Below are 10,401 nucleotides of genomic sequence, written 5' to 3' on the forward strand. Positions count from 1 at the left end.
TTTTCTGCTGTGAGTGGGAAATTACAGTTTCACCCCATCTCTGTCCCAGTCTCATCTGTTAACAGTGCTCTGATATTGCAGCCGCCAGGAGATCAGGTGTCAACAAAGGTTCCTCTTAAAAGAAGGGATGATATACCCATTATGCCTATAATATCTGCCATTGTTCTCTTTATCACTGAGGCAAGACTAGTTTATTTGGTCTTGTATTTTGATGTCAGTTGATGACAGAATAACTGCACACAGACAGATAAGTTTTATATTCCTCTCTGTGCCTCCAGGGAGTCTCAATCAGCAGCATCACTGCAACTCAGTCAGCTATCAGAGTTGAGGGTGACACTTCAGACACCCAAAGTGATTTTGCAGTATAACAGAGATGACATTATTGATTACTTCAGATTTTATAACATGTGTCAGAGCTGAAGTATACTTTTATGTGCTTAAGTCCACTGCTGAAGAAATACAACATAGTCAAGAAGAGGTTCATCACTGCATAAGGCCAGCAAGAGGAAGAGTATTTTTCAGTTGTGTAATATTATAAGTAGGACTGAAAAAAATATTACTGAAATTGCAGTATGGCAGTAAGTGCAAATTACAAAAAGCATGAGCCTAATGTGTCAAATCATCATACAACATTAAATTTAGAAGACAAATTAGGCTACTATACAATCAAAACTGAATTATATTGGTTACAGTGGATTTTACAGGTGTACCTAATAAAGTTTCCACTGCCAACAAAAATAGACAAGTTAATTTAAGCCAACAGCTGCACCACTGCAGTGGAAGCTTGTGACATTTGTTTAAATGTGATGATTTTTCACGTCTTATCTCTTTTTAGTCATTTATTTATCTACTTCAATTTGGTTTTTGACTGACCCAATGGGAACAATTACCACCACACACATTCTGACACTGGACAGCTGGGTGTATCCTTGGGCGTAGGTAGGTAGAAGGGGAGGAAGACAAACTGAGGGAGGAATACCCCTTCCCACCTTAAGGACAACATTATTAGTCACTGGAAGACTGGGGGCTGGGGGGTGGGGGTCATGCACGGCTGAGTGTTATTTCTCTCCTTCCTATCAGGGGCCTCATCTCTGTATCTCACTTCTTGCCTGTCTCGCTCGCTCTTCTACAGTAGAGGAACTCGTTATCTCCTGGCAGAGAGGTCTTTGGTCCCGCAGAGGCCAAGGAAAGGATCACTGGTTCTAGTTGTGAGTGTGGATGGGTGGGGGGGGGGGGGTGTCTGTGTGTCACGTAAGTGCTTGAAAGGAAAGGGTGTAATGCTATAATAAAATCATTAGCGGAGAGGTGAGGGTGAAAAGGCTGAAATAGGAGGAGATACAGTGTCAAGAAAGCCAGAGATGAACTGAAGAACATTATGTTTAAATCCAGCTTGCTGCTTATATATTTTATATCCTTCCCTCTTATGTCATTTCCTTTCCTTTCTTTCATCTTATCCACATCCCCTTTCCCTTCCTCAGTGCCCTTCTTTTTCCTCCCTCAGCTAACAAGCTGTCCTTCAGTCGATCAAATACAGCTTCCTTTTTCATCTCATGCCTCTCTCTGCACTGAATCACAGCTGGCAAGCTAAATACACCCAGTGCCAAAGAAAGACCAAATAAGCAGGAGATTATATTCCCATTAAAATCTTGGCTGCTCTCATTGTTATTGACATGGCAGAGATCTTTTACTGCTGTGAGGGCAAACAGTAGAACTGGTGCATGAATATGCACACGTACAAACACACACACACTCAGTTTTAAAGATGATTTTGGTTTCAGCAGTGGCTGTCTGCTCTATTCCAACAACACATCCACCTACACCATGAAGGTCTGGTGCTGGCTTTATTGGGGTCTCTTGACAGCCCTGCTATCCCCTTGTGATGCTATGAAAGCATATCAAAGCTCTGAGGCTCCCTTTGGATCATACAGAGCCGAGCTGTGTTACAGAGGCAGCTGTGTGTACATATGCACACTGAGACAGTGTGGAATAAGTAAATACACCCAGCAGGCACACACACACACACACACGCCTGCTGCAAGGACAAAAAAATACAAAACTGCACATAAAATACTTACAAGCACAAACACACAAACACCGCTTTCACAGCCAGCAGAATTCCCCATGAAATGAAATGGATGGGCTGCTGTTCCACTCATTGGTCTCACAGTGTGCACGTATGTGAATGAATGCACTGCCATCCTCATTTGGTTGGGATGTTGCTGTAAAAAGGATGTTGGTGACCTGCACAACCGATAGGTAAGTTGGACAAACCACGAGACAAGTGTCTTGAAGCTGCTCTGTGAGCCACCATGTCACTGACGAAACAACTGAAAATATGAAAGTTCAACATCCAGTCATGTGAAATAATGCGACTTTGGATTAGGCAGAAACTGTCTCTGTGATACACATGAACCTTTGCAGAGTGAACATGAGAGAGAGAGACTCCCAGCAATTTCTAGACTGAAAGGGGAAACAGTCTCCTGAAGATGTCTGTTACCAGCTGAGCCTTTAAAAGAAATTCAATCTGTTCACCACATTATGTTTCACTTAAAGCAGAAGTAAGTGGAATGTCCGTATTAATATAAGTCTTAAATAGTTGTATCTTCCGACAGCAATCACTTACATAGAGTGTTTGGTCCGAAACACGGGTCTGTCAGTCACTCTGCTCTGCTGTAAGCCGAGAAGAAAACTTCTTGTATACTTCCTTGTATCCTACAACCTTTATCCAATGAGGAGAGAGAACAGCATGAAGGGCTGTGTGTGCAGCCAAGGGATGCACGTGAATGTGGTGACGTAGGGACGAGGACCAATAGATCCATGACGAGGGCAGGGACTGCTAACTCCATCGGCTGACAAACGACCGGATCGCTTACTTCTGCTCTATCTGAAACCCAACCAAACCACATGATGCCGATTTTATTCTGACATTTTTATTGTTGGGTAAATAAAAAGAGTCATCTGCTGATCCCATTGTAACTTTTATAATCACAATTAACATTTCATCAACATCTGTTGGTTATTTTGAAGCATTCTCTGTAAGCAGTGACTTTGGGAGCTTTGTCAAGGTGATGCTTTTAGAAGAAACAGCGACAGCAGTTTGCTTTTGATCGTTCTTAAAATACAGTTGACAGTTATTATTGAAGGCTCTCATTTCTGTTTGGCTTTCTTTCAGATACACAAGGCTTTGTGAATGCATCTGAGGGTCGCTGTATCTGTGGGTCTGCTAATCAGTAATGACTGAGCTAGAGAGCATGAAATATTGATCGGAGGAGTCCCACACCATCGCACCAGGGGAGTGTCCAGCCAGGCAGCAAGGGGCCGACAGACAGGCTTTCAGAGTGAAAAACACTGTGCATATCACACTTGTATCCCTGTCTCATTTAGATGTCCTCGAAGGCCCCATCAGCCCTCCTTTTTATCTCACTCTTATCACACCAGACTGGCCTCAGACTCATTTGTGAAAGGGACACCACATAGTACTTGCTTACTTGTTTTTGTACGCAGTCTTTATGTCTCCCGGGGAAACCTGCATCTCTACAGCTGTTTCTTTACTTTAAAAGTGCACATGGGAGTTGTAGAATAGAGGTCGTATGACTCTTATGCCACATACAGGATCAAGCTTTATGTTTAACACACACTAAGTCCACTGAACTGCACTCCATTCATCATGCCTCTTTGTTGTAGGATGAAGTATTGAAAGCTCTCATTCGTTTCAAGGCGGTTCCCGGCAGACAAGCCTCAAAGTCAAACCATGAGAACTCATGGGAACTGGTTTTTATGACTGTGCATTTCAACTCTGCATTATTGGGCTTTTAGTAAAGGGTTGGATGAGGACAAAATAGAAGCTGCAACTTAAACCTGTGTGTTATTTCTTTTTTCAACTTTTACTCCACCTCTGGTTCTAAATGTTCTTTTTCGACTGTCTAATCAAGCACCAATCAGTGTGCAGAGTGTCAAAGTATTATATCATGGATTTAAAAAGTGCTAATCCACTACCACTATTTTTTTTTCTCTCAAGTCATTAGAAGAATAGGAGATCAAATGTGTAATACAGGGATAGGCAACTTAAATGATGGAGGGGCCACTATTTTTCATCGAAACTACCGAGGGCCACATTCATCCTTCCATTTAACTCATTGAGTGCCGCGCTCCTTTCCAAAGTTTTAGTCAAGTGTACCGGCAATTTAGACCATTTTTGACTTTTTATTTTAGAGCCATAGTGTATTCTATATTATTGCCACCAACACATACTGTAGCTCAATTGAAAGGTTTAACTTTATCCTTCAAATGGCCACAAACCGTTTGTTTCTACGTGCCTCCGTTCCTGAGAAAAGTCAAGCTAAACATGGCTGGGTTTCACCAAAATCCCTCCTTTTTTTCTAGAAAAGGAGATACAGCGTCTTTTATGAAAGCTGCGCTGTTTGTGTCTGTCGCTCTTCTGACACTCGCATTTCTGGATCAAAGGGCTCGTATAAGATAAATATATACAACAATTGTTGTTCTATTCACAAAACCACCATCGGGGGCGGGGGGGGGGCGCCACTAAACAGCAATAACACAGACGCACCGTGCCGTGTCACAGCCTCTCGCCGCGGAACGTGAGGCTCTGCCGGCCACAGCGGCTCGCGAACACCGGTCCCGCCGGTGGTCGCGGTCCGTCTGTGGTACGGGTCGGTGACGGCGGTCTGCTTTGGTCCAGAGACCATCAGATTTTACCGCGGGAGGACTTTGGGGAGGACACGGTGTTGCTCCAGATGAAGACCGGGCGGACTGTGGGCTGAGAGCTTCCTGTTTCTGCTCTGAGCTGCTGGAGCAGCTGGAGCAGCAGCGCAGGTGAGGGCGGAGCAGCAGCGGAGCAGCTGCGCTGCATCTGCGCTGCATCTGCATGCAGAACTCGTTTGCAGAAGCTGAGTTATGATAAAAACTTCCAGATCATGAGCTGTCATGTGACTTTGATCGTCATCTATTTCAGTTCTCCTCGTCGTAGAGTCCCCAAATTTACATATAATGTGTATTAAAGTGTCTATTTTCATAATTTAAAAAAAAAGCAAAAAACGAAAAATTCCGTTTTTGGCACTCAACGCATGGGAACGAAAAACGAGAAATTACGTGGTTGGCACTCAATGAGTTAACATGAAACACACAATTTTAACCAGATATGATAAAACTGCCATTTTAAATATGATTATTGAACCAACATACAGTGCAGTAACTTAACATATTTCATGCTCAAATGCATGCATAATAGTTGTAGTCTTCTTTGATATACGAATACAAAAGAAGTGTTTTCCATTAACTGACGAGTCTCGTTTGGGCCTGCCATAGTCTCTCACAGAAAAAAAAGGCTATTATGTATTTTTAACAGCATTTCACCCTCTCTGTCAATCAGCCTCTCCTCCTGCACTGTCTTACGCGCGCTGGCACACACACATATGCACATACACAGTACACACACAAACACGGGTGCATGGACAGGTCGCACTGTAATGGTAATAAACGCTGAATGTGCTAAATTGCGCTGAAGTGTTCAATTTACACTGCGATAGCACTCACCCACCGCCCTGTCCTTGCCTTTGAATTCTGTGAACAGATATTCTTCTTCACATTTAAAATGAAACACACAATTTTCTTTCACGGCTTCACGTCTCTTCCTCACTGGTGGAGAAGACCCATTGGATGCATGCACCAGGCGGCATCTGCATTGGAGGTGCTATCTACTGGCCAGCTGAGTCATTACAACTGGTTCAGTGCCACAGAGGACACATTTTTATAATTTAAGAGCCAACTCGGGTGAGGGTGCGGGCCGTGTGCGCTCCCCAGGCCGCCAGTTGCCCATGCCTGGTGTAATACATGTTTGAATTCATTCAGTTCAGTGACTTGTTGTGCTCTTAAGTAGGTCACTTCAAAACGTGACAGAATACATTTGGTCTAAAATAGACTTGGGTTATTCGATTATAAAAGCAGGGATACAAAATCACACACAAACAGGGAAAAGCATATGAAAAGACTTGTAACCATACGCTCTCCCTCTTGGTCTCCTATAATTTGACAGACTTCAAAGCAGAGAAAGTGTCCATCTGCCTGGGTGTAACACTGGCTTCTAGCCTTGTGGTCCCTGCAGAGAGATAACCATGCGTAGCTCTAAACACCCCCAGACAGACCCTTATCCCCCTGGCTTAATGTCCTTGCGGCTAAGGGTAATGCAGAGAGATGGATGGCTCCGACCTATCCCTCCACGCCGGGGTCCCTGGCTGTGAGATTGCATGCCTGATACTATCCTCCATCTCTCCGTCTGTGACAACCAAACTCCAGCCCCCCCCCCGCCTCTATCCTCCTCCCACCAAACCCCTCAAATCGATGCGGCTCTCTGATGTGCCGTCCGTCAAATCCATGGGCTAAGCAATACACCACCTACCCATAAGGAGTGATGGGTGCGAGACAGTGCATGAAATGGAGGTAACAAACACACACAGACACACACATATATGTGCTCACCAGTTCCTGAAATGGATCACTCAATCTGGTGCCAAACGATGAGCATTTTTTCTGGCTGTTGTGCCATCTTTCTCCGAGGCGCTCCTTCCTCCCGCTCTCTCTCTACTCACATCCTTGACATGTCATGATCAAATGGGTGCTTTTAGAGTTCAGTGGTTGACCTGGACTCCAGGAGGCCGCCATTCCATCACATCCCCCCTTCTTCCAACTTGCATTCTTTTATCACTTCATCCCTCCATCACCCCTCCATCACCTTACATCCTTTTCTCCATCAACAAATCCGACCATTTCTCTTCCACTCGGGATGGATAGTTTCCGTATCATTCACCTTTATGTGAACAACCACCCCCCACCACCACCATCACTCCAACTCATCCCCCTGTGCTCCTCGAGGTATGATAACTGACTGGCTGAGAGGGTAATGGTGAAATGGAAGTGGGGCCACAAGCATGAAATGAAAACATGCGTGATCCACAGAAAGAAATCTATCTTGACCAGATGCCAAGAGGAAGCTGAGCAACTCCATTCCACCACAGAGTCTTCAGTCGCTGCACTTTCCCACATAGCTGTCTAACTGCATTGAATTTCATTGGCGGAGTCAACAGATTTCAATGTAACACAAAGCACGTCCATACTCTTAACATCCTCAAGAAGTTTACCAAACCCACATATTTTTGACCTAACAACAAGTTTGAAACATGACTTCCACACTAATACAATTAATCAGTTAGTCAACGCCCACATTCTAATAAGAGACGGAAAAAAATTATAACAATTTCTATTTCAAATGAGATAATTTGCTCTATACACACGAGCCAATGTATACAAGTTTATGTTTTCCAGTCCTCCCTGTCACTTTGAAAAGAAAAGCCACAAGTGAAAGCAGGATTTTGAATATGTGCAAGTTGTGGTTAAAGTTCACTCCTTTGCTGAATACAAATAACACCATTTCAAATGCGTATAAAGTGGATAAATGCGGGCAAGAACTGGTGCCATGGTTCCCTTTTGTTACACAGATCATTCTTAATTTATTACTTTCACCCTGATTTTTACCTCAAAGTTTGTTTGCAGGGAACAGAAACTAATAAAAGGCTGTGTTATTTACTGCTGGGTGCATTTACTTTGAGCAGGATTTTACGAGTCATTGCGAAATCCGGCAATTAATGATATGACACACATGCAGGAGACCTTGTTTAAAGTCAGCACCGCATATAGCAGGAGAGACAAGCTGTGGTTATGGGCCTCGAGGTGACTGTGGGTGGCCAAAGGTATATAGAGGGGGAACTGGTGTGCCGGTGTAAATGCACGGCCCAGTGTGAGCAATAAAAGAGATATTTACTGTAAATCTTTGGCAGCCAGGGGAGCGATAAACATCACAAACACAATCAGCTGCTGCTTTAGTGCTGCCTACGCATCTGTTCTCCTGAGGAGAAAAAGAGTGAAGAGAGGCGAGATAGGCCAATCTATGCTTTCCTCCGCATTGTATGTTGTACATAGCGTCTGCTGTGTTTGTTTAGAGAGGAGGAAGCTACCTTCTTTCTTTAAACATCCAGGTTTAATCTATGGTTCAATCATATGATGGTGAATCCAATTCCTTGAATTTTAATTCATGAGAAGCCCCGACAAATTGCCCATAAATTCTTTGGATTATCATAATCCAATGCTATAGATTATCTATTCGTTAGATAAATTTGGCTCATAAATCAGTTATCATGCACTTTTTTTGACACATAATCCATTGTCTTCTCTTCTGGTGGCTTATTCCTTTGTGTACCACTTATCCATGAAAAACACAAGGCTGTCATACCCTTATTTTCCACCAAACAAGATTCATTGGTTAAAGGGACAACGAGGAGTTTTGGGAAGCAAAGTGTTTTCACAATACATTTCCCATGAGACTTTGTGTGCACGGTGAAATTCTTGGACCAGCGCAAGACAGAAACATTTGCCAAGAATGTTTTCAAATCAAGAATGAAGACAATCACATACCGTCGTAGTTCCGACCATGAACGGCGATTCGGCGGCGTTATTCCCATGACCGGCCGGACAGTGTCCGCGAAACAGAAAGGAGGAAATGCTGGGCGAGCTGACCACCAGGCTAAAACAAAATAACAATAAAGACAAAACGATATATTTATCGAAAATGGACCCATTAACAATAGTGGGCAATGTAGAATTATCCACATTGATATGAGACTAACCAAATACAAACTCCTCTTTGTCCCTTTAAAGAGTTGGTTGAAGGAAAACAACTGGCAACCACGATAATTTTCTCTGACAAGTTTCTAAGATAAGCAAAGTTCACATAAAAGTTACACAACTTAGAGAGATGTAAATCTTCCGTGCAAAATATGGGTCCTATATTAACGATGTTGAGATGAAACCAAACAACCACTGCCTGGACACATCAAAACACATCAGTGAATGTGTCAATAACATGACTTACCAGCACCTACTATTCCTAGACAAAACTACACATAATTAGCCCTCACCTAGATGTCAATTATACTCATTAGCCTACACTTTATGATTCCAGCATTACCATATTGAAACCATTGCAAGAATGGTGACTATTAATTAGCTCTCCTGTCCATTATACTGAGAGAGAGTGTGTGTGGGTAGCAAGCAATGACAACCATCAGTAGCAGCTCCAATAAACCAAATGAGGTACAGTACTTTGAGTTTTATAAACAGTCCCACAACAGCACAGGAAGACACGGTGGGGCTGGTTCACTCACCTGTATTTGTAGGAGGTCTCGGACGTGTCGTGATGGTAGGAGTGGCACACTGTTGGCTCTTTTCCTCATATGTCCAGACTTCCGTCCTCTTCCACCCAGGTCACGGTCCAGTTCCGCTGTCGCCTGAGCTAAGCTAATCGCCTTAGCTAAGCCAATCAATAGCATGATGAAGCACGGTAGCAAATATTGATACACACAAAAAAAAAGAAAGAAAAAAAAAAGCTACACCCGCCCCAAATACTTCACCTCAATGATGCTGCTAAGTGCCAACTCATTCTTCTGAGGTTTCACTGGCAAAACGCAGAAAAATATGTTTTTAAAAGAATGTTTTCACTCTCCTGCGAACTGTTGTGTTGGATGCACGAACTCCCAACAATCAAGCTAATCGACTGCACCTGGCGTCTGCAGCGGTGCAATGTCACGTTTTCACCACACAATCTAAGTGGCGCTGTTGCACTATTTTGGAGACCAAAACTAGACTACAACAAACATCCATTATACAACAAGTAGTTCCGACCAAGCAATCTGATTGGTCAATAAGACATTTAGAACGTGCTCAAATCAAAGATATTCAATAAATGGAAACCGTCTTTGCTCAAATCAGCATTACAGCACGGCTGACTCATCACTGAAAATATTACTTCGCCATGTCATGTTGTTTACACATCTCCATGGCAACATGGATTTTTCGTAATTTATTACTCGTGAAAATAAATCACAAACTACATTGACCTCCTGTAGGTTGTTCCTGACAGCTGCCAAAGTCACATTTATAGAACAATTATGTTTTATTTTTTGTTAATATATTGTAAACTTCCCCGTTACAGCAGAGAGGATTGTCTCCCTCCCATGTGTGTTACGTACAAAGTCGGAGAGACACGAGTTGTGATCGCGGTGAATATGTTTTTTAAAATATGGCCTGGAGCTGAATATTTTCATTGGATAAAACGGAGGTGATGACCTGTATGTTTCTCTCTCTCCCTCTCTCTCTTGCTTGCGCCTTTTGGGCTTTTAAATAATCTGGAGTAATCGTTTCTTTCTCTATCAGCTGTGTCGGCGACACGGCGCTATAACTTCATTTACATGCAGAGTTTGCGGTTGTAGAAGCTACATCTGTGAAAGGAAAAAAACGGCATCTTTGTTATAACTTGTGCGAGTTTGTGCGGTG

General features: G+C 43.1%; 1 long non-coding RNA gene across 1 annotated transcript in view; it reads right to left on the bottom strand.

Annotated features, from left to right (window-relative positions):
* Nucleotides 1-9,342, bottom strand: part of LOC146979050 (uncharacterized) — a 129,321-nt gene extending 119,979 nt beyond the window's left edge. Inside the window, exon 1 of the long non-coding RNA XR_015037153.1 lies at nt 9,234-9,342. This is a non-coding gene — a long non-coding RNA (uncharacterized LOC146979050). The remainder of the gene's footprint in view (nt 1-9,233) is intronic.
* Between the last annotated feature and the right edge of the window lie 1,059 nt (nt 9,343-10,401).

The sequence above is a fragment of the Trachurus japonicus genome, chromosome 11 (assembly GCF_045865225.1).
Source record: "Trachurus japonicus isolate A0001 chromosome 11, Traja_1.0".
Lineage (NCBI taxonomy): Eukaryota > Metazoa > Chordata > Actinopteri > Carangiformes > Carangidae > Trachurus > Trachurus japonicus.